Below are 23,003 nucleotides of genomic sequence, written 5' to 3'. Positions count from 1 at the left end.
AATGTTACCTGCTCCACCCAAATCTTACTAGATAGAAAAAGCTATTTTATTTAATTAAACCATTGTGGAAATATAGCCTTCACCTTGCCCAATAATTCTTTCTTCTGCTCAATCTCCCCTTCAGGTAAGCAGTTTCTCACCTTACAGTCCTTTTGCAAATCTTGATCTAAACTCATAATTTCCCTTGTGATACTGTATCAAATGCTCTACTGATAAATTAAATTTACTGCATTTCCTTTGTCTGGATAATCAGTTATCTTATCAAAGAAAGTTATCCGGTTGGTCTACTACAAGCTACCTTTGGCAAACTCATGTTTTGTTTCATCCCATTTTCCATTTACCTACATGTCTTTTCCATTATTTTTTCCTTCAGTTTTTGCTTCTCTCATGCTATTGAAGCTCCTGATGTTACATCGACATCAAACAGGTGTAAGTGAGATCAGAATCAGTTTCAATACACTGTAGTACAGCTTTGCAAGAGCCTATTCATTCTCATGACTGCAAAAAGCTAAGTTCTCATCTGGAAGACAAGTAAAATACCATTTTTTATTTTTCATAGTCATTATAGCAAAGGGCAGGTGAGCTGATTTTGAGCCTTGGCTGGTGAATGTTTGCAATGATGTGCAAAAGGGAGATAGAATCAGAGACATCTACCTGCACATTAGAGTGGTTGGGCACTTGCATTAGAAAAACCTTAATGTATGTATCAGTAATGAAAATCTTAATTAAGAACGCTGCATCATTGTCCATGAACACTCTTTCTTTCTCTGTGTGTGAAGCTCTTTGTGTATTGCAGCATCTACCTGGTCCAGACAGAGCCCTCAAAGAGTGTGTCTGGCAGATCTTCTCTTGATTATTAACAACTAGCAAATGGAAAACTCTTCTTTTGTCTCAACACTGAAACTCAGAATAGTAGAGCATACAGCATAACTTAAGAGTTTGTTTGGACTTTTTCTGTGGCTTTTTCCACTTCATTGTTATATTGGTGGGTTTCAAAACCCAGTAGAATTGATTAGAACTGAATGATGTAGCTTAGAGTTGCCAAAATGTGCACAGACACCTATTTACCCAATCGTGGTTTTTTTCCTTTAGGAACAATACACTTGCCTGGACCATGCACACAAAAGTGCACTAATGGATGTGACGACTGAGATTTTAATCTACCTAAACTCAGGAAATTTAGATTTAAGGTTTCCAGAGCAACCTTGCCTCTGCCACTTGCTTACAATAGGGTCTCTTACTGATCCCTGGCTGTAAGCTTTCCAAGGCAGACAGTACAGAGAGAAGACAGGGAAATGGAGAGGAACTGCTTGAGGTTTTTTCCCTGTCATTGTTTTCCAGTGACATTTGTTTGTTGAGCACTGCTTGTATGTTTGATGTGGTTTGAGACACATTCAGAAAACCTCTCCAAGTAGTGGACATACAACTGATTTATAGGTGTACTGATAGAAGCACAAAGAGTGTAAGGTAAGGAAGAGTGTATGCATGCACACACACATTTGCCAGAGTTGTATCTTTTGCTTCCAGATGAGTCAGGCTGTCTCCTCAGATTCACTGTCATGTTACTGACATTTCTGTGGACTCACACCTGCATGGTAGGAGGATATGTCCCAGGCAAGGCAGGAGCAGGAGATTCTGCTATTTACTTTGAATAAGAAACAGCTATGGAGTCTCTTGTTGTCTGTACAAATCAACAGAGTTGAGCCCCATATAAAAACCTACACATGCAGTGACTTTATTTTTTCATCTTTAGAAAGAATTCCTCTAGTATGACAGAAGAGTTCATGCTGAGGCCAGCGGTTCATGCAAGGCACAAAAGCTGCATATGCCTTTATATTGTCATATAAAAAAGTAGTTCTGAGAGTGAAACCCATGTAATCCAATAATCCCTCAGACTACAGCTGCTGTTTCAGCCATCATTAATATTCTCAAAACCAACACTTATTTTGCTAAAACATCAGAACCTGAAATATTCCAGATTAAATGAAGTGGAATTGAAAGATGATTAGTGGACTGAAGCATCCCTCTTATGTGGAAAGGTTGAGGGAGCTGGGCCTGTTCAGCCTTGGGAAGAGATGGCTGAGAGGGAATTGTCTAAAGGTATGTAAGAACTGCAGTGCGTCCTTGTGGCCAAGAAGGCCAATGGTATCCTGGGGTGCATCAGGAAGAGCGTTGCCAGCAGGTCAAGGGAGGGGATCCTGCATCTCTGCCCTAATGAGGCACATCTGCAGTGTTGTGTCCACTTCTGGGCTCCTCAGTACAAGAGAAACATGGAGCTCCTGGAGCAGGTCCAGCAGAGGGCAATGAAGATGATTAAGGGACTGGAGCATCTCTCCTAGGAAAGGCTGAGGGAGCTGGGCCTGTTCAGCCTCAAGAAGAGATGATTGAAAGAGGACCTCACCAACATCTGTCAGTATCTGGAGGGAGGTTGTCAGGAGGATGGATCCAGGCTCTGCTCAGTGGTGCCAAGCAATAGGAGAAGAGGCACAAACTGATGCACAGAAAGTTCCACCTGAACATGAGGAAGAACTTCTTTACTGTGCAGGTGACCGTGCACTGGAACAGGTTGCCCAGAGAAGCTGTGGTGTCTCCCTGACTGGAGATATTCCAGACCTGTCTGGACACAGTCCTGTGGCATGGGCTCTGGAATGACCCTGCTTGAGCAGGGAGGTTGGACCAGATGACCCACTGTGGCCCCTTCCAACCCACCCAGTCTGTGATTCTGTGAAATGGCTGATCCTTCACTGCTTGGTATCAGGTCAGGGAATTTCTGTCTAGGCAGAATATAAGTGAGGAAACACCTCCAGTCTGATTTGATGCCGTTCTATACCAAAATGCAAATATGCAGTAATTGAAACTGTCCCCTAGTCCTCCTGCTACAGCTCAGTCACAGATTACAATAGTATCTTTTTTATATGCTCTTTTTTTACTGGTCATTTACACAATTGACTGTCTACAGTTAGAAAAGCTCAGTGTCTGGAAGAATATTTAAGAAAATAAAGATATTTTAATATGGTAAAAAACTTGTTATTTCAAAACAAAATGGCTTCAAACATGTCAGTGCTGCTACTTCCCTTTCAGGACTATGTACGTGTCAAGTTTGATGTTTTAAAACAAAGCTGTGTTATAATTATACAAGCATGTTTGAGAAAAAAAAGGCTTATGGAAAACTTAACAGCTGGAAACTGTTTTTTACATACTTGGATGACTCAAAAGCAGCTGAATGAGTTTTTGCAAAACTTTACCAAAAATGTCATTTCTGGATTGAGACGAGGCATGAGAAATAGCAGCTGAAAAGGTAACAGTTTCACAAAGGTATGAGCAAATATAGACAGAGATGATTTAATTCATCAACTTCCACTGTACAGTCGTTAATGTAATGCTATAAAAATAAAAGGATTCATATTTATATAGTTTTTCAAGGATTTCAAAGATCTGTACTAGACTCTAAGGAACTAAGCTTTGTAGCTGAGCGCTAATCAAATATTAATATTTATATTTCATTGGAATACCACATATTCAAACAGGAAAACAAAGACATAGAGAAAGGTAGAGTGTTTGCCAGAGCCTGCACAGAAAGAGAAGACCACATTTAGCACCCGTGCCTTCAGATTGCTCAGCTTGGCAGTGTGGGAGCGCATTTGGCATCAGGGAGCTCCTGGCTTATCTTTCCCTCTGACTCCCATTTCAGGCACACCCAGCTTGTAGGTGAACACGCATGGACTGGGCTCAGGTACCTGGCTCCCTTCTTTCTGTCCCCACACTTCATTCCCAAAGGCAAAGTCTGCCAAATTCTGGCTACTGTGATCGTGAAGCTTGACTGTATTCAGATAGCGTCCCCAGTTCAAGCGTGCATACACTCCTCCTTCTCCCTCTGTGCTCTCAAGGACTGTCAAGGTGAGAGAGCTGTCACCAGAAGCTTATTCTGGGGTCTTTTTCACTGCATGGTCCAGTCTATAACTCTCTAACAATCACTTCACTGTTCGAAACCTCAGTCACTGAATAAATATGATTTTACTGCTGCTTAGTTTGGATGTTGAACTGTATTGGAGGAAACTGCTCTACTTTCATACTGAATTTTTTTTCAGGGTGGTGTGTGTGAAAAATAACACAAATAGGAGTGGTTTTGGATGGTCACACTGAGCAGTCAGTACGAAGAAAAGTACAGTATGGTGAAGGGAAATCTGTTTGTAGTAAAAGCAATATGAGCTTGTAGTTTGCTAATGGGACCAAAAACATGAATTTTTCACTTTAACCCCAGCTGTAAAACTCCCTCCTGATGGTGGGGAAATCACTTGGTGTCCTGTTGTTGCACCTCAATTTCATCTTCATGGTGTCAACGATGACCTAGCTCACCAGAATACCATTCTTCTAGAAGTTCAGATATTAGCAGAGTTTTTGTAGAGATGCTTTTCTAACCTAACAAGCCCACTCCTTGTCAATGTTCAGAGTCATTGTCTTACTTTCTCAATTAAACAGGCTTTTATGGCTTTCACTTTTTTGACTTGGAAGAATCACCAAGTCTGGGAGCAAAGATTCAGTGCTGCCTTGTGCATTATGCAGATTTCCAGTAGCAACCTCAGATTAAGAATTTGGTATTGATATTTTCAGTGGGATATAATTTCATTTTCTCAACACATTTGATCTGAGCTCCTCGAGAAATGGTAATCATGAGACATTGCAATCTTTGCAGGCACATTTGCAGTAGCCCTAGATTTGATTAGATTTAATCTCTGCACCTAAACTATGGATTTACATAAGGAAAAACATGAATTTAGCCAGGTAGGAGCACCTAACTCCACAGGTTCCTTCGGTAAAAGCAGGTGTCATCAGTCATTTCTCAGCTTTTCAAAAGTTTTGGCTGTGTGCCCTGTGTATTGACCATTTTACTCATGAAGGGCCTCAGTTTTGTTTTCCCTTTATCATTTCCACTTTGAGCTGTGTAGTGTTGCAGTGGTTCTCACAAGAAGCTGTCCACGTACTCCTGCCAAAACCAGAATCACAGCCTAAGCCAGCCTTTAACTGGGCATTAGAAGGAAATGACACTCTTCTCATTTTGCTAACAGTATCACTTCCTCAGCTTCACAAATAATTATCTGATCCAAAACTTCTCCATTATTATGTTGAAGTGTTTTGCGAGTTATGTACCTAAAAAAATTCAAACGCTGAGCAGTGTTGTTATGCATATCTCTCCTTCTTGTATGTGAATATCCTATGCACCAGGAAGTGCCAGGTTCATGGATCTTTTTGTCAGAACTCATCAGTTCTTGCTTTCTGAGTCATCTTTCAGATTGTATGAATTTTAAGTATTTGTTGGCTAGAGAATGATATGCTGAGATGACTGGGTGGAGAAAAGAGAAGAACTACTGAAAGGCAGAAGTCAGCAAGTTGGGTAGTCTGTTGAAGATAAATCCTTTCCCAGAGAAGAAGTTACATCCTGTAATGCTCAGATCAGTTTGATATAACAGAGTTACAGGCTGACAAATTCTCTGCTTTTCTGCTATTATGAACAGAACTTACAAAAAACCCAAAACCAACAAACAGAAGATTTATTACTGTGATTACTTCAGCTGTGATTGAAAGGGGTAGGAGAAACTAATCTCATAACAGTCTTAGAAAGTATTTCCCATTATAGTCCATATAAGAATTGGCAACATTTAAATAGCATGGGTGCATATGGGATGCATTTAGGAAGCAGCAGAAACTTCAGCATCCTCTTTGCTCCCACTCCATCAGGTTTTTGTTCTTCAGCTCAGCTGCCTTTGCAGGACTGCATCTTAAGGTGTTGCCCCTTTTGGCTGGAAGTTTTCTGACTTTGTCACTGAAAAAAAAGTATGGAGAAAAGACAAAAGTTTCATTTCTGTTGCCTAATTGAAACAGCAAAATTGGTTTGGCTGTTTTGGTGTGAGAGGCAAAGCAGAAAGCACAGTCCCTCTATTTAAAATAGCATGACTATTTTACAGCCCACTTTGCACAAGTGGAGCCAGGGAGGTAGGCAGGATGGGTTGTGAGAGAGGCTGCAAGGAGAAGCACTGCAATCTCTGGCACATCTTAAGCATCAGTATGACCCTTTGATACTATATATGCACAAAGTTTTGTTGAGCTGGCGCAGCAAGGTTGTGCTACCTATGTTTGCGTGGTCCACCTGCATGTCCATGCTATTTGTGAATTTCTGAATCTTCCCCTCAGCCCATTTACAGTTTGCCCAGTGATTTAGCAGAGTTTTGCAATCTCACAAAAGTCTGGCTCATCAGATGTAACATTAAATGAAATTGGTTTGTATTGCAACAGGATTGGTGGGAGGATCAAAGGCTTGGTGTAAAATACAAGGAGGTTTTTGGTTTCTGTGTGCTGAATGTTTCTATTTCCCTTATTTTTTTTTATTAGTGTATATTAAGCAATTGAATTCTCCAACAGTAAGCAAAAAACTCCACCAAAGCGGTTATTGAAGAAAGCCTCTTCAGTTATTGTGTCAAGGGCTGCATGTTATTTCTAGGAAAGGTCTCATAAACTGTGTTCTTTTAAGGCTGATCAAAATTTTGTTTTAAAATCAGAGGTGTGCACCTAGACAGCACAATATATCTGATAATTCTAGCTTATTCTGAAGAGCCTGGGGTCAGCTAGAAGTTTGGCAGATTGTCTCTCAGGCCTGGAAGTAGTTCCGGTTTACAAATTTAAAAGCCAAATTCTTTTTTAGTATTTCTTAAATGTCAAAACAACCCTCTGACCTTGAAGATTACTTTCTCTGTATACTTTTGGGGCTTTTAAGTAAAAGCCAGGCTTTTTCCTAGTGAAATATGGTAGCCTGTTAGTCATCAAATCTGAGAATTTAGAGAAGGGAGGGTGACATTAACTCATCTTTTCTTTCCCTTTGCCAATGCAAGAATGGGCTTCATTCATATCAATGGCAGCTGGAGGGAAAAAGACATGCTAACCTTTAACTGTGCTTCCAGTTTATTTCCATAATGTACACTGTGGCTTCTCCAATGAGGAGCGCTCTGTCTGCAGCCTTTCAGACCTCGTAACAATAATGAGAGGGAGGCCAAGTTTCTCTGCTCTGTAGCAGAAGTTACCTCCAGTGCCTCGATTTCGGTTTGTCCCCACCTAAGCACTGCAGAAGGTAAAGGCCATATTTAGTGCAGCTGGCCAATTGTATACTTCTGTAACCCAAACTGAGCATTCCTGACCCTTAATAATAGGATTGGTTGAAGTTAAATAGGACATTTGAGCTGCCCATTTACTTTACGTATCTCCCGTATTCTCCTTTTCTGGAAAGTAATCTTGCCACTTCTGAAAGTTTTTTGAAAACTGAAAATATGTCCTTCCTTCATCCCTTTTCCATCCACCTCTTCTTCTTACTCTTGCATTTCCTTTTGGAAAACAAGTATCTGTGTGGTGCCCCTGTTTCCAGCAGAGTCGAAGCAGCCTGCCCTTCTCACTGTGAATGAGAAATGGCCTGGGAAGGAGCAGCCTGAAGCCCTTCTCTCTCCCCTGAAAGTGGAGCATAATTCATCCTCATGGCTCCCAGATGCTGCTGCTCTGTGCAAAACTGACTTCATATCTTTTTGGTTCTGATATGATGAACCCCGAAACTTCTTATGGTGTGAGCTTTGGGCCTCTTCTGCCTCAATTATCCAGAGTATCTAACGTTAAGGCATTCTCCAAGACTTTCTGCCCAAGGATTTGCAATTTCTTAGTGATTGTTAATGACTCAGCTTTCCCTGGACTTCTGTGGGGTAGGGAGGTCATATTCTCAGCACTTAGATGTAGAGGAAACTGAGTCACGGGATGAATCTGGATTTAACAGAATACCTAAGCACATAGTTCTTTGAGTTTAAGGGTCATTTCAAGAGATTTTCTGAGAAGTTGTTTGAAATATCTGCCTCAAGTTGTCTGCTGAAAAGCATCTTACAAATAACTGCATAGTGTTTATAGCAATCAATTAATTAGGTACCGCTGTTACGTAGAGTTGGAGAAACCAAGGCATAGCATTTGCTTAAGGTCAAGCAACCTGAGAGCTTATGCTCACAGAGTTAAGCAGCTTTCTTTTCTTAGTCTTTTGTGGTTACATTCCTTCCTTTCTTCATGTAGCTGACCATTTAAAAGATTGAACAAGGCTTTTTGGAGAAGAGATTAAATTTGGAGGTGTTGGCTGTAGTGTTCCAAGGTGATGGTTATTCAGCCAGTTTACGATGTAGTATTATAAATTATTAAGTATATTGAAACCTTAAAAAGTAATATCTGCTCAATGATATGCCAACTTAATGTAGAGCAAACACCTACTACTGATCTGTAGTTAAATTATTTAATCTAGAACTAATCTACTGTTCAAACCCGTTTCGAAAATGGAATAGTTCTATTGCTGATAATAATTAATTGTTCAAACCCATAGGGCTAAATCCAGCAGTGACCTAAATGATAGGACAGAATTACACATTGGACATCAGCGTGTGGGAAAGTAAGTAACAAAATAGTATATGTAAGTAACAAAATAGTATATGCTGCCCTGGTTCTCTCTTATCCTGGCCAGTATCACACACTTTTGTTGGTAGGGTTTTGTTCTGGTGCTGGCTTTTTCCCCTAATTCTTGCCTCCAACATTGGAGTTCCAGCACTTTTATGATTATTTCAGAGGGAAAGTTGGTAGAGGTTTATGTTTTCTTTGCCATGCATCCATGTACACCCATTCTGTGACCTGGCACAGGGCGTGGGCCCTGGCTGATCCTGTGGAAGAGTTTGTCTGGGCAGGGCTGACCCCACATCTGGCAAGGGGAGCTGCCTGCCAGAGCACTCCTGGTGACCTCAGCGGAATTGCTACTGATTCACCCTGATGTGAAGATGAGCAGATCTCAGGCCAGGAGCCCTCAGTGATGAGGTGTTTCCAGCATCCTGTTTCAGGGAAAATATCAAGCCCCTTTGATGAGGAAGAAAAAAAAAAAAAGGGTTTTTTTGCTCTCTATCTCCAAACACCTCCACAGAACAACATGGGGGAAAGGAGAATAGCAAATATTCAATGGGAAATTTTGTCTTCATTTTTTTCTTCTTGGAGAAAAAAATTCCCCACACAAATCAAAACAAGATGGAGCCCTGGAGCCCCACCTGCTGACTTGAGGGAGCAGAGAGAGGGAAGATGCCTGGTTGTGTGCCAAGCATTCAGCACTGGGCTTGTAGCACTGTGATGTGGCACTTGAAGCTCTAGGGGCCTGGAGCCAGCGTTACAAATGCAACAAGAACTCTCATGAAAACGAGCCTCTTAACAGCGTGTGGAGCTGGTCTGTGATGGCCTCAGGAAATCCCCCTGGCTAGACAGGGCCTTTTTATCCACTACATTGCTCTGACTCAAAGAGAAATCTCACGTAACTTGCTCGACCAGAAACTGAGCATGCATACAGTCTGCAGCATGGGGCTTTGGAATTTCCGTATTTTCAGGTAGTCATTCCCCTCCTCCTGCTCTGAAGAAGTCTGCCCTGCCTTTCTTTGTTGTCTCCTCACACATAGGGCCCAGTGCTGCAAGCATGTGGCGCGTCCTCAGTCGTCAGCCATCAGGCTTCATGCTGTCCTTCCTTTGTGGTCAGACCCTTAACTGATGGACACTGGCCTAGGGCCACTGATTGGAGTTAGGATTTTCACTCCTTGGACATTTGGCTCTTTGAAGCCCAGAGAACTACTTTTAATAGCACCACAACTGGCACTACTTGTTTTCAGGCTCAGGACCATCTACGAGCAAATGCTTGCGTATTAATTACAACAAAGAGCAAATCTACTTGACATTTGATTTTGTTTTTCTTGTTTCCTTGCAAGCTTGAAAATGAGCTGCTTTTGCCAAAGGAAAAAAAAAAAAATCAAAATGCATTTCACGCCTGTTTTTTTTTTTTAAACTTGAAATAGGCCCCTTGAAAAAACTGACATGTTAAACACCAGCAAGAAAATGATTATTTGGACATATGGCTCCTCTTCCTGAACTTTGCAGAGAGGTTAGATAACGCTCTTTCGCATCTTAAAAGACTAGACTGCTGCTACATTACTAACATATTCTTATGTAATAGTCTGGCCCTGATGATACTTTATCCAGTCCCAGTAATGTAATACTCATTTATGGTTCGGTCAGTTATGAGGGATTTGGTTTTTTCACAGATTATCTTCTAACTTGTTGGGTTTTTCATTACACTGTACAGAAGTAGAAAATAGAATAGAATAGAATAGAATAGAATAGAATAGAATAGAATAGAATCGAATCGAATCGAATCGAATCGAATCGAATCGAATCGAATCATGGACGGAAAAATATTGTGGCTCTGTCTTTCAGGAGGGTTTTGCATTGTAATGATTGTAGCTATTAAATACTGCCTGATTAATACATAAGTAAAACCAAATTTTAAAACCTCACTCTTAAATTGAGACAAACTCATCCAAACGAATCCATTTACTTTTCAAATAAGGCTGTTTCATAAAGTGAAAAATCTGTAAGAATTAAAATAAAGTTGTGAAACCATCTGAGATAGTGAAATATCACAGGAAGATTGTCATTGCCTTGACACAACTGATGTTAGCAGTGATGCAAAGTCTGCAGGTACTTGCAGAATGCAGAGTCATACAGGTGAGCTGGCCAGAAACCAGCAATATCCTACAGTGAAACCATTTGCAGTTTTGGAGTATGAGAATGAAACTTTATGAAACTCTTTCATAAAGAAACTAGCTTTTAAAAGACTAGGTCGAGGACTCCTCCACTGGGTGAGGGAGCATGGGAGCCTCTTCACTTTGAGCTAAATTTCTATCATCATCCCAACAAACTTCCCTGATTATATTTTTCTTGAAAATTATGTTTACCACAATTTGTTTCATGTTCAGTGACAGAGCTCTGCCGTGGAAAATTGTAATTCACAGAATCCTGGAATAATAAATTCAGAAAAAACCTCCTTAAGTCATCTGGGTCCAACCCTCACCCTGCTCAAAGTAGAGGCAAGGAGGATGAGGTTACTTTTTTAATCAGCTTGTTCATGTATGCATGTATGTATATATCTTCCTATATGCCAATTTTAGAAATACTTATATCCTACCATGCATTTTTTCAATAAGAGTTTCTGAAACTTGTGATTTTTAGAATAATTTTAGGTTCTCTCACTGATAAGCAAAAACTCTTCATCAGAAACTGTCCTGCGCAGGAGTGAATGTGCAGCTGTACAGCCACTGTACCTGACTCTTGCTGAGCCTGGTTCTTTCCTTTAATTGTAAGACCACTTCGTTTAGTGATGATGCGTTGTAGGGGCATAAATATCTCACCTAAGTAATAAAATAATACTTTAACCAAGGATTATTCTTAGACTGAACCCTGTTCCTGCAAAGGGGGAGAACCCCAGTTCTGCTACCCTGCATTAGTTGCTGCTGTTGTTGCACATGGGATGTTCTACTAGATGGAGCAGTGGTCTAATCTGATGTGGCAGCTCCTACATTTTTATCTTGTAAGTGCTTTACTTACATGAATTAATTGTGAAAACACTCTTGTGACGTTAGTCATTGTTATGATTCCCATTTTAGAGACCCTGTGTCTAATTCTTAATTATACTAATTCTTCCTTATGCTGGTGGGGTTCCAGATCTGTGAAAGGGTCTCCCAACTCAGGGAGATGGATTGCAGAAATGTCAGTGGCAAAATGAGAGTTCATTGCCCTCTAGCAATTCTCTGTTTCTCTGAGATTGGAGAGAAATATTGGAAGACAAGTATAAAAGTGGCTCTGTTGATTTGTACTAAGGACTACACAGGAGTTGCATAGCTCAAGCCTGTAAGAGGTGTTGTATTAGCCAAAAATAAATTACTGCGATTGTTGTCACTTCTTTCAGTGTGGCCACTGTCTCATCAAAAGAAAGGGAAAGCCACCTCTGCTGGCCCTTCTTTTCCTTTTATCAGGATACATTATCAGAGAATTGACATCCTACCTCCCCCAAAAAAACCAAAACCAAAACAATTACCCAGAAGGAGAGGCAATGAGCTTGAGGGAGGGAGGAAGAGATGGAGGTTTTCCCAGCAATGAATAGCAAGCCATTTTAAAACTAGTCATTATGTGCTGTAACCAGAAGGACCTTCTGTCTTTCTGTAAGATAAAACTACCAGTGAGATGTATTGCAAGATAATTAGGAGCAAACAGGCAGGAAGAATGAGTGATGTGCTACTCTTCATTTCCTGAGCCGGTCTTGTTCCAGTCACTGTGCAAGCTGCAGCTCTGTCTGTGGAGAGAGTGGAGGTGGAAATCAACCCTCTCTGTGTCTTCTTCCCTCATGGCTTCACCCAGCTGAAGGACGTGATGGACGATTATATCTGCTGCAGAAAAGAGTCAGAACTCTACACCCTCCTCTGGGTTTTTGGCTTCCCACTCTATTTATATCCAAGTCTAAGAGATGAAGTGGTATGTGCAGATAGAGACCCTTTTGCAGCTGTCCCTGAGACAAAACTAATGGTTGGACAGAGAAAACAAAAGCCCTCAGTGGGGTTATTTTGGTGGCAATCTCATGTTTTTGGCATGGCTGTGGCTGTACAGCTCCCCAGACTGCAAGCAATGTTGTTGTTCTTACAAAGGTTTTGTCTAGAATGAGGAATATGAGAATAATTACAATTTTTCCTCACCGTTGAGCCTATGGAAAAGCCTCCTGAAATAAGACATCTTTAGATAAGAAAGGCTGGAAGCAGAGGCACAATACCTGTCACCTCCAAATGCAGGAAATAAGATTTATGAATATGTGACAGCACCAAAGTTAGCAAGAGGGATATGTAGCATGTTTCCCGTCAGCATTCAGAACAGAAGTGGGGCAGACGTCCGCTTTAAAGTTCTTCAAATCAGAATTATAATTGTCTACCCATGAAGGTATGAGAAAAAATTAAACCTCCTGACATCCTGAGATACTTAGGCTTCTTTCAAAAATCATAGAATAAAATATAATAGACCAGAGCAGAATAGGCTGAATATAACACACAATGCTGTTTAAATAATTTTAATTTTAGAGCAGAGATGCAATTGGTAACAATAGTATGGATCATGATAGAGAGTAGAGAGTTAATGTTTTCAGTGTTTAAAAGTCTTCGGGGGCCTTCATGATAAACTTCCTTGTAAATGTACAGAAAACATGTTACCTGCAAAAATCACGTCCTCATTTAACTGCTTTTTAACCAGTGATCAGATTTCCTTAATTTTTCTGTAAAAACACACTTCCGAAATGTTGCTTTTGGACCCAGTGCAGCTGAGGAGGAAGAAATGCCAGAGTCCTGCTCATCTCATGTCTTCTCAACCAGATGTTTTATGGAGTTCCCCTAGGTTGCAGTGTTGCTTTTCCAGTGAAGGCAAGCGGATTGCACTGGTGCCCAGGAGGGCATGGCTCACTTTTCAGCACATCTTACTGTGGTGGTAGCACACTAAAACAAAAACAAAAGAACAAACATACTTCTCACAGACCAGTTTGCAGTATTTTCCTTTTTTTTTTTTTCTAAGAGAGGCTCTCCCACAAAATAGGCCATTATATATGGATTGTCTGACCCTCTGATGCTTCCCTTTACATTTCCCTATTGTCAACAAATCTCTGAAAGGAATTGCCTTGGGAACTGGGAACTGCACATTGTAGGTAAAAGGTGCTTTAGGAACCAATCCTGGATATTCGATATAGTTTGGGGCAGGAGGAGGGTGGGGGGAAGTGAGGGGTAGAGAGGGCTGATTTTGGTAATCAGTGCAGTAAGGAGTAAGCTTTTTTGTTTTGCCCCAGAAAATCAAATGGCATTTATGATAGAAATGAACTCAGTGTGAGGCATGGTACCTTTCTTCCTTTAGCATGCAAAGGTACCTACTGAGCACAGTGGTGCAAGTTAGGAATGATGCTTTCCCAAGAGATAAGCAAGGAGTTGATTTCTGTAATAAGTGGACTTCCCAGTGTCTTTCTCCAATTTCTTATGTACTGAATAATAACCGTGTATTCACCCTCTCCAACATGCTGTGCTGGTTTACATCTCTGAACAAAAAGCACAAACTCACAGCTGTTTATGAAGACAAGCCAATAAATCTAGAGGAATATATTTATACAACACATCCTTAGATTACATAGTTAAATTCCATTTCTTCAAGCAGACAGAGCTCCTTCTTTGCAAAGGAACCAAATTCCTCTCTGTGCCACCCAGATCTGTTGATTTTCCATTAATGTCAGCTCTTGTCAGCTATACTGAGTGCTACAAGTTGCACTGCAGAATACTTCATATACATTAAAGGAGTAAGTATTCTGCCATTTCCGTGTCCTGCTTTTGGCATGGCATTAAGTGATGCATGTAGAAGTCAGAAAGTGAGGAGCAGTTCTGGTGGCTTTTCCTTTGGTAAGTCCTACTGTTTGCCCATAGCAAGTCCGGGTGCAGTTCTCATGAAGATCTCTTTCAATTCTGTAGCAATATTTCGTTCCTATGGAGAGGGTGTCATACACATGAGTCTGAAAACTTGTCGCAGCACTGATTGCCTTTTCCATAGCAAACAGCAAACTTTGTTCAACTGATCAGACAGACTGAGCTTTCAATTATCACTTCTTCGGCTAAACCTCCCTGATACACGCAGTAATTTATATGAAGGAAGACCAAGCAAGAGGGCACCATGCAAAGCTAGAGATCATCATCATCTGAGTTTAAATCTGTGATAAAAATCTCAGGAGGGGAAGGTGATGTACGTTTTCTGGAGCTCCTGCTGGCCTTGTGCATTTATTTAGACTCCAAGTCAGCTCTTGGATGATATTCAGGTAGAAAGCAGGAGGTCCTTGACTTCTGTAGCTTCCTGTAGAATGGGACCAGCTGAGAGCAGGACTTAACAGTAGTGTTTTCTACATTAGGCGCTATAGGAGATTTGGGGACCTCTGTATCAAGAACACATGATAATAAAATATGTGCCACATAGTAAAAACTCACCTGGGTGAAATGCTGCTCCTTCTGATATCAATGGAAATTTCCTTTTGACCAAGGGTTGCTATGGCAGCAAGCAGTGGAAATGAGAACAAGGACATTTTGATATGTCTACACTGTGGATTGCAAATTATGATACCCGAGTTAGTTTTAAACAGTCTTGCAAGGAGTGGTCTAGTTAAGGCAACCTGAAACACCACGTGGTCTAATTTACCATGCTAAGCAGTTTGCTTTCCTCTATGCTCAGGGTCTGTTCATGCCTGGGATAGAGCAGAGGGGAAGAGGTATTTGAGGGAATGCCTCTTTTAGGGCACTGGGATGAGGAACAGACTGTAACAAGGAGTAGTGTAGGGAGGGAGAAATAACGTGAGAGAAAGTAAGCTACAAAACAGGAGGAACAGCAGTCCATGGAGTCAACTGAATGGAAGCAAATCCAACAGCAACAGAAGATGGACGGGTTTGGGGAGCCAGGGTCCAGTCTCTTCCCATAGCAGTGGGCTTTGCTCTCCTCCTTGAAAGCTGGCTTAGGGCTCCTGTCTCTCAGCAATTTCTTTGTCAGGAAGACACTGTCAAATCACTGAATGAAGTATCCTCGCAGTCCAGTGATTGATCCCCTCGTAAGTGCTGTTTTACTCGAGCTGCTGCTGGCGCTGCCGGCTGAAGTGGTGGAGTCCTGTATTACAGCTCCACAGGTGCTAACCTGCCTCAGCCTCGGCAACAACGTGGAACGGCTTCTAAGTTGACTTTTAAAGAAAACCCTGAGAAATTATACTGAAAATGCATCACTGTAATGTTAATGTTACTAAGTCAAACACTTAAAAGTTAGGAAATGCCACTGTTATGTTGTCTGTGCAACCTTAGGGAGGGCCCCATGTACCATTATCATATCTTGTAGTTACAGGACTGCACACTGTTTCTTCACTGAATCCCTGCATAAGGTGGTCAGGTCCTCTGCATGTTTTATTAGAAATGTAGCCCAGAGCTGTTTTGCACTCTGCTGGATTATTGCTTTGGTACTGACCCAGGGAAGAGACTTGTCTGTGTCACTGTGCTCTACAAAATCTCATCTGAAAAGGAGTTGAGGCCTTTGATGGTACTGTATTTCTCTGAAATCTCCTTTTCTGTTCCTTGGGACATCTTACATTCCATAATATTTCAAATGTAAGCAATTCATATTTTGGAGAGGCTGAGCAAAGAACTCATCAATAACCTCATTAAGTCCAATGTCCCATTTACTTCTTCAATGCATCCCTCTCCTATTGACTGTTTAGGTCTTCTGTAAACTGTTCTGAGTCAACAGGCCCCAATGGGGCTGGTAGGCAGGTGGGACACAGCCAGCCAGCATGTAACATTTTAAAAGGTGGAAAAGGCCAGGAACCCACCTTTTCCCATGGCAGAAGTTGATAGAAGGAATGAATAATATTGACATCTCCCATCAGCTCTCCATTAAAAGCAAAACACATAAAAAATGGTTCCAGATTTGCCTGGAGACATATGTCAGAAAGACGATGAAATTAATATAGAGAAGTTGATAGGACTTCTGTCTTTTGTTTCTTCCTTCCTTAAGCATTTGTACCCAAAATACAGAGTGAGGGGAGAATCCCAGCACTCCCTCTAGAAGGCCAGCAGTCAGCTGCATTGTGAGTCCCTTCTGTACTTCCTTCCCATGCTTTTGAGTGGCACTTGCAGGTTAGTCATGCCCATTTAAAAGTTTATATACAGCAGATGTTCGCAGAGCTGATCAGGAATTATGGATTTGTTGTTGTAGCTGCAGCCCTCTATGACATACAGAAAATGTATTTAAAACACAGAGAATATACCTGCCTTGCAAAATAAATTCGAACACCTCCCTTGATACTGTTTGCTCAGGAGGAGACATCTGAGTCCCTCATGAGGGGACATTCAGTGTCCTGAAACCCAAAGCAGGTCCCTTGCATCTGACAAGGGAAAGTTCTGGCAGGGCAGGGCGAGGCAAGGGGGTGATGTCTGCGAGCTAAACATGCTGACAGCTCCCTCTCAGAGCAGTGTGTTACCACTTCCCTCCTTCTCAGGGGAAGAGGCCAAATGGGCCACACCTTTTTAGAAGCAGACTTTGCCCAAGTGTCATAAATCTCTGCCTTGCCTGCTGCACAGCGCTGCCACTGCACTGGGTATCACCAGGAACCATCCCTTTGAACTGTACCAGGAACCATCCATTGGAACCATCCATTTGAACTTGCAGCCCAGGCTAGAAGAAATGGATTACTTTGCCACCTGTTTGGGGGGATAATTTCTCCACCTCCTTGGTACCTGAGACTTGTCTTACCCCAGTACCCAGCACTGCCTTTTCACAACATCTCCGACTGTACCCTGCTGGTGCTTGATTTGTCTGTGTTTGTGTAGACATGCATGGCAAGGATGTGCTCCTGGAGCTTGTGTAGTTCCAGAATCATAACATTCCAGTGATCCATCAGGAAAATTTGACTGAAGGGCAGCATGGTCTTGCTTTAAGTGAGCCAAGGTAGCAGGCAAACCTGCACTCCTTTCCCCACCCTGCAGGACAGGTAGTCTTTGAAGACTGTGGGATGGTGCAGGTGTTTGTTTCAGCAAAAGCTGCAGTGATGTGTAAAAAAGAGAGGGAAGGGATCTCCCAGCTTTTTGGAGATGGCCTCTGTACAATGCCATTTGAATCTTACTTTTTGTTTGGTGGTAAGTTTTAATAGTTATCCTTTGAGGATTTTCCCTGCGAGCTTATCTGAATACACCAACAGTCTTTTTTGTAATATTCGCATTTCCCCTTTGGTTCAGCCGAGCCCACTGACAGATCATTCAAATTCAATTGTTTTATGTCTAAGCCGAACAGCTAATTAAAGTAGGGATGATTAACCTGACTGGCAGTGTCGCTCTCTCTCCCTCGCTCTCTCGCTCCCTCCCTCCCTCCCTCCCTCCTGTTCCAATCAGTCTTTTTCTCACACTCTCCCTCTCTCTCTCTCTCTCTCTCTCTCTCTCTCTGTCTTTTGCTCTACTGTGTGTGTGTGTGTGTTTTTTTTCCTCTCTCCTAAACGTGGTCTGCTTGCTGATGGCAGAATGGCACTCGGAGATTTGTGCATTGTGTCTGGTTTCCTACGGGCAGGCTGACCCAGTGCCTCTAGGGACTTATCAATAGACCACTCAGAAGAGACAGAGACAGGAGAAAGGAGGAGGGGTGGCGGGGGAGAGAAAGAGAGAGGGAGAAAGAGAGAGAGAGAGAGAGAGAGAATCAATATCAAGAATAGAAGGAGCTCCGAAGCCATTTTTTTTTTTTAAAGAAGTATCAGGACTTGGGAAGAGGGTGACAAAGAAGGTTTTTGAAAGAGGCAGTGGAGGAGGTTCTAATAAATTTGGAAGGAAACAGTTCCCTGTCTTGGGAAAAAAGGAGAACTCCTGGCTGATTAGCATTCACACCAGGTATGAGATGTTCCCTACCCCTTATCACTGTCGCAACCGAGATGGAAAAAAGCGCTTCCTCCCCCCTTTTTTGTTTTTTTGGGGTTTTTTTTGTTCCCTTCTTCCCCCCCCCCCCCCCCCCCCCCCCGTCAGCCGTCTCTGCTCTTTAAGGAGATGGAGCGAGCGTTTATTTTGGTACGTTGGTTGGTGGTGGCAGGGGGAGTGCGAGCTGTGGGCATTTGTGTGCTGGGAGCAGGGAGAATGGAAGCAGGGCAGCGGGGAGGGGGCGGGTGGGAGAAGAGCCGGGAGTGTGTTACTGTGTCTCCTCTTTGTGCACCCCTGGGGGGGGTTACCCAAGTTCATTTCCAGCAGGTGGATTTAGACAGGGAGTTACTTAACGCTTGACCGCCAGTTTTGAAAAAAAGGAAAAAAGGGAAAAAAAAAAAAAAAAAAAAAAGACCTGCTTCCTATGTCTATTAAAGGAAGCTCCAATTTTTTCCCTCTCTCCTCTCTCTCTCTTTCCTCTCTTCCTAACCAGACAGCGGGAGGGTTTCTGGCTCCACGCCAGCCCAAAAGCCTCTAAGTGTTTTGCACTTGTTTCAGGGAGCCCGGGGATTTTTTTCAGCATTTTCACTAGAGAACAAAGAGTTCTTTACAAAGGAAGGGGGAGAGCGAGCTTAACGCCTGAGATATGTTTTTCTATTTTTATTAGGGATTTTTTTTCCCCCTCCTAAAAAGAAAGAGAGAGAAGCAAAGCACAGAATGTGTGGCAGCAACAAAATAGATTGAAAGGAAATGCAGTTCCCTTACCTCCAAATTATAATTTGGAATTAATAAGAACAGGAATGGAAGGGGGACAAGAAGAAGTGAGTTTGGTATGTCATTCTTTTCTCCCTTTTTTTTTAACTCTCTCTTTAAATTTGAATTGCTGTTTTGCCAACTTACCTAGCTTTTTTTTTTTTTTATAAAAGTTATACTGCAAACAGTTTCTGTTTACTTAAAAAATCAATCAACAAATTTTTACTGGGAAAAAAAAGAAGAGGGAAATGGGGTGGTTTCGATAAGAAAGAAGCAAATTAGTGGGAACAGAAATCTTTCACTTTCTGTCACTTAGAAAAAAAGTTGGTAATGGCTTGTTGAAGCTAGGATCTTAAAATACAGATGGGGCACTAACGTCTGTGTCCACGGACCCAGCTTTTCCCTGACCATCTGTCTAAAAGTCACCTCTCACTGGCAGCTCAAATGATTAGTTGGAGCTCAGGGATTTTTTTTGTTTATTTGTTTGTTTGCTTCTTCCTCCTGTTCAGTGGGACCCTCTTTTAAATGGCTCCATTTCACCTTCTGAGTTTAGTTCTTCAATCGATCCCCAGATTGAGGGTTTCAGGATAGACTTCCTTGCACTGTAGATTTTTTGTTCTTCTGAATGTGTTTCTTATAGATACACTCTTTGTCTAGTTGTACGTGAAAAAGGCACATGTAATATAGAAGGGAATAGCGCATCACGTTTAAGGAGATGTTTGATTTGAATTTCATTGCATACAGTGTGTAGCACGCAGGATATCTTCTCTACAGCATCTCCTGTGCAGTGGTTAGGATGTTTGAGAATATATACTGTTGCAAATTCAGTAGCTTAAGGAAGTGTTTTCTTTAGCCAAATTCTGCCTTCCTTCCTATATTGATTTGTATTTTCCTGGCTTTGACAAATTGCCAATCTAAGAACAGCATCATATAGCAGAGGTACAGAAAACAAGAGAGGAAACTGTATATTATATCCCCCCTAAAAATCATCAGCACACAATACACAGAACTAGATCAAATTATTACAGAGTTACGATGATTATTTCTGGTGGCACTACTGCTACAATACCTTGATTTTTATTTTCATGCTGCAGGCTTTCCTCAGAAGAGGTTGTCTGTTACAGCTACGTAGGTATCGCATATGTATGGTAACACTTTTTAAGCAGCACCTATGTATTGTGTAAGTGTACATGGAGAATTAGCCCATTTACATCTCCTCATATGATGAAGGGGAGAAAAAATCCATCCTTGGGCTCTGTGCTTGCACCGCTTTAGAAATCTCAGTACCCTACAGTGGCAAAACATCCTACAGGATACAGCCTGTCCCTTGCAGAAGTGAAGGAAAACTGTCCATGGCAAGTGAAACCACCAGTTAAAACAGTTTTGTTTTCATACCAGTATCTAGACTAAGGGCTTGCAACCCCCCAGCTTCATTAGCCAGAATGCTAATGCTCTCCAAAGCTGCAGTGGGCACAGCTCTCCCAGCAGAAGTTGGGGAGTCATCCGGGGCTGAAGTCCCCCGCTCCGAGTACAGGTTCCTTTGCTGTAGGTAACCCAGGTGTTCTGCCTTTCCATGGGCAGCAGCAGTAGTGGTGCCAAGTCAAAAGTACTTGGTGGGCTCCCCAGTTTAATGTGAAATGCTTGGCCGTGAGGGACGGAGCACCATAACAAATAGAAAAACTTTTGGCAAATTAGAAATGCCTTTCTTCTACCTAAAATCCTTGCTTTCCTCATCCCTTCAGAGAGTTTTCCCAACTCCTGATGTTTTTCATGGTCTGAATATTTTCTGTGACTTTCCTCTCTTGCTCTCTCCAAAAAGGAAAAAAAAAAAAAAATCACAGGAAAAGTAAGCAAAAGAGAGCAGAAATGGGACTTGGCCTTTGAAGTTTTCCGTAGGATAAGCAGGCTCTTTTTTTTCTGCCTGAATCTTTTTCTTTTCCCTCCACCCAACCTCTCCAATCCCCCTTTATTTTTTTTTTTAAATCTAACATGCTTTTGGTGAGAATTTTGTATCTGCAGCCCTGGAGGTGATTTAAGAGAGAGGTCAGAACAGAGCTGAAACCTAGATTTAGCCCCCTCAATCTCAACTAGAAAGCATCTTCCAGTGGCTGTCACTGCATCCAGAAGTAGGGAGAAAGGCGATAGCTGTCTTTTGGGGACTCCGTGGACCTGACCTGAGAGTAACACATTCACAGTACAGGAGAAAAGAGAGAGAGGGGAAAAAAAAATAAAAAAAAGGGGAAAGAAAAGCTCTTTGAGCAGTAACACACTGGCTCTTTCTTCCTGCAGGCAATCCGCTCCAGCTCCTGGCGACGTGTCCTGCACTATCAGATATCATATGACTCTTTATTTGGACTCCCGTTAGCAGTATGGGCCTGTTAGGAGGCTGTTTGTTTTCTTTTCCTTTCATTTCCTTCTCCTTAGTTCCCCCCATTTTATGTGTGCCTGTGTGAGCGTATCCCCTTTATAATCTCTCTTTTTGTGCTGAAGCTTTATAGACAAGAAAAAAAAAAAAAAAACTTAATCATTTCCCAGGGCTGTTTTTAATCCTCTGCCAAAATTGAAGTTCATTGTCGAGTTGTAAAAATAAATAACACCTTTCGGCTTTATTTCTCTCTTTTACTTCTTCCTGTGCCCTTTCTGGCACTTCTCGGTGTGTCCACATATTCTGTTGTGTGTCTCCCTGTCTCTCCTGCCTGAGTGGGTGAAGTTGGGATACACCTGTGTCAGTCTAAGGAGGAGTACAGAGCTGCCTGCTGCCGCTCCTGCCGCTCCGTGCCGTTCCTTTCACTTTCATAAACTTCTCTCTGTTTATTTATTTATTCCATTTGGGCACCTTCTCCACACTGAGTTTGAAAAGCTGTCAGGCAGCGATCCCTGTGCTGGGGTTTTCTGCATTTAGGTGAGCAAATGGGGGAAGTTAAGGCTGTAAGAAAATGAAAGGTTGTGCTGAAGGAAGAGAGGATGAAGTGCGAGATAGAAATTAGACACGCTTTGTGTACGCCGCCCATAAAAGTTTCTGCACCAGAATGCTGGTGCCTAATAATAGGATGGGGGGAGCCAGACAGCAGCTAACAATTGGAGGTGTGTAGCAAAGTAGCCTTATGGCAGCAGCATTTCTGATACTCAGTCACATTTTAGTTAAGGGAGATTATATATTTCCTTGTTTGTGCTGTCTTTAGTATGACATTATTTAGATAAACACTGCTGCAAAACTTTTTTGCCTGAAAATGCTAAGTCACGTCAACAGAAACACTGAATTGAAATCAAATTTACTAAATCGTTGCAAGGAAAAAGGTCTGTCTTTCCAAGAGAGGTAATGTTTTGTTTTGATACTTTCCTACGCAATGTTTTAATTTCTCTTTGTGAACTAAGGATTTATGTTGAGAATTGTTAAGAATTGATTTTTAAAGGTGGGGGGGAGGAAAATGCTTAAAACATTCCAAAATGAGAGGTTTTGAAGGGAGGAGACTTAGGTTTTTTCGGAGGAATTTGAAGTGTTTGGGTTTTTGTTCATTTGCTTCAGTTTTTCGCAACCTGAATCGTAATATACTTTATCAAGCAAACCAGTAAATAAGCTTTTTACACAACTTTGCTCCCTCTGTAATTACTGCTGTATTTTTATGGAACTTGGTGTTTTATTTGTCTGAATTTGGTATGATCAGCAAAGCTAAAATCCTGTTTGCACTGTAGAGAAACAAAGGAGTTACTGATACTTTCTGTCAGAGGTAGATGCTTTGGCCAGCCAGTCATTCTACCAAGTTGTGCTGTTCAGCAGTGACTGTGTGCGGGCCGATCGCCACACTCTGGGGGAAAGTATGGACAGATTTTGGTTTGTGATTTATATACATTTTGGGCTGATATTCCTATTAGAACAACTGAAGAACT

At 41.8% G+C, this 23,003-nt stretch overlaps 1 long non-coding RNA gene across 2 annotated transcripts in view; it reads left to right on the top strand.

Moving 5' to 3' along the window:
- The window catches only part of LOC138112790 (uncharacterized), a 397,150-nt gene that overhangs the window by 337,312 nt on the left and 36,835 nt on the right, over nucleotides 1–23,003 (top strand). The window contains exon 9 of one of the 2 annotated variants that reach the window (XR_011151838.1): nucleotides 8,393–8,446. The exons of the other annotated variant lie outside the window; for it this stretch is intronic. This is a non-coding gene — a long non-coding RNA (uncharacterized lncRNA). Of the gene's footprint in view, nucleotides 1–8,392; nucleotides 8,447–23,003 lie in introns of those variants that run through there. 2 annotated transcript variants of the gene reach the window in all.

The sequence above is a fragment of the Aphelocoma coerulescens genome, chromosome 1 (assembly GCF_041296385.1).
Source record: "Aphelocoma coerulescens isolate FSJ_1873_10779 chromosome 1, UR_Acoe_1.0, whole genome shotgun sequence".
Taxonomy (NCBI): Eukaryota; Metazoa; Chordata; class Aves; order Passeriformes; family Corvidae; genus Aphelocoma; species Aphelocoma coerulescens.
This window is presented reverse-complemented; position numbering and strand designations above follow the sequence as displayed.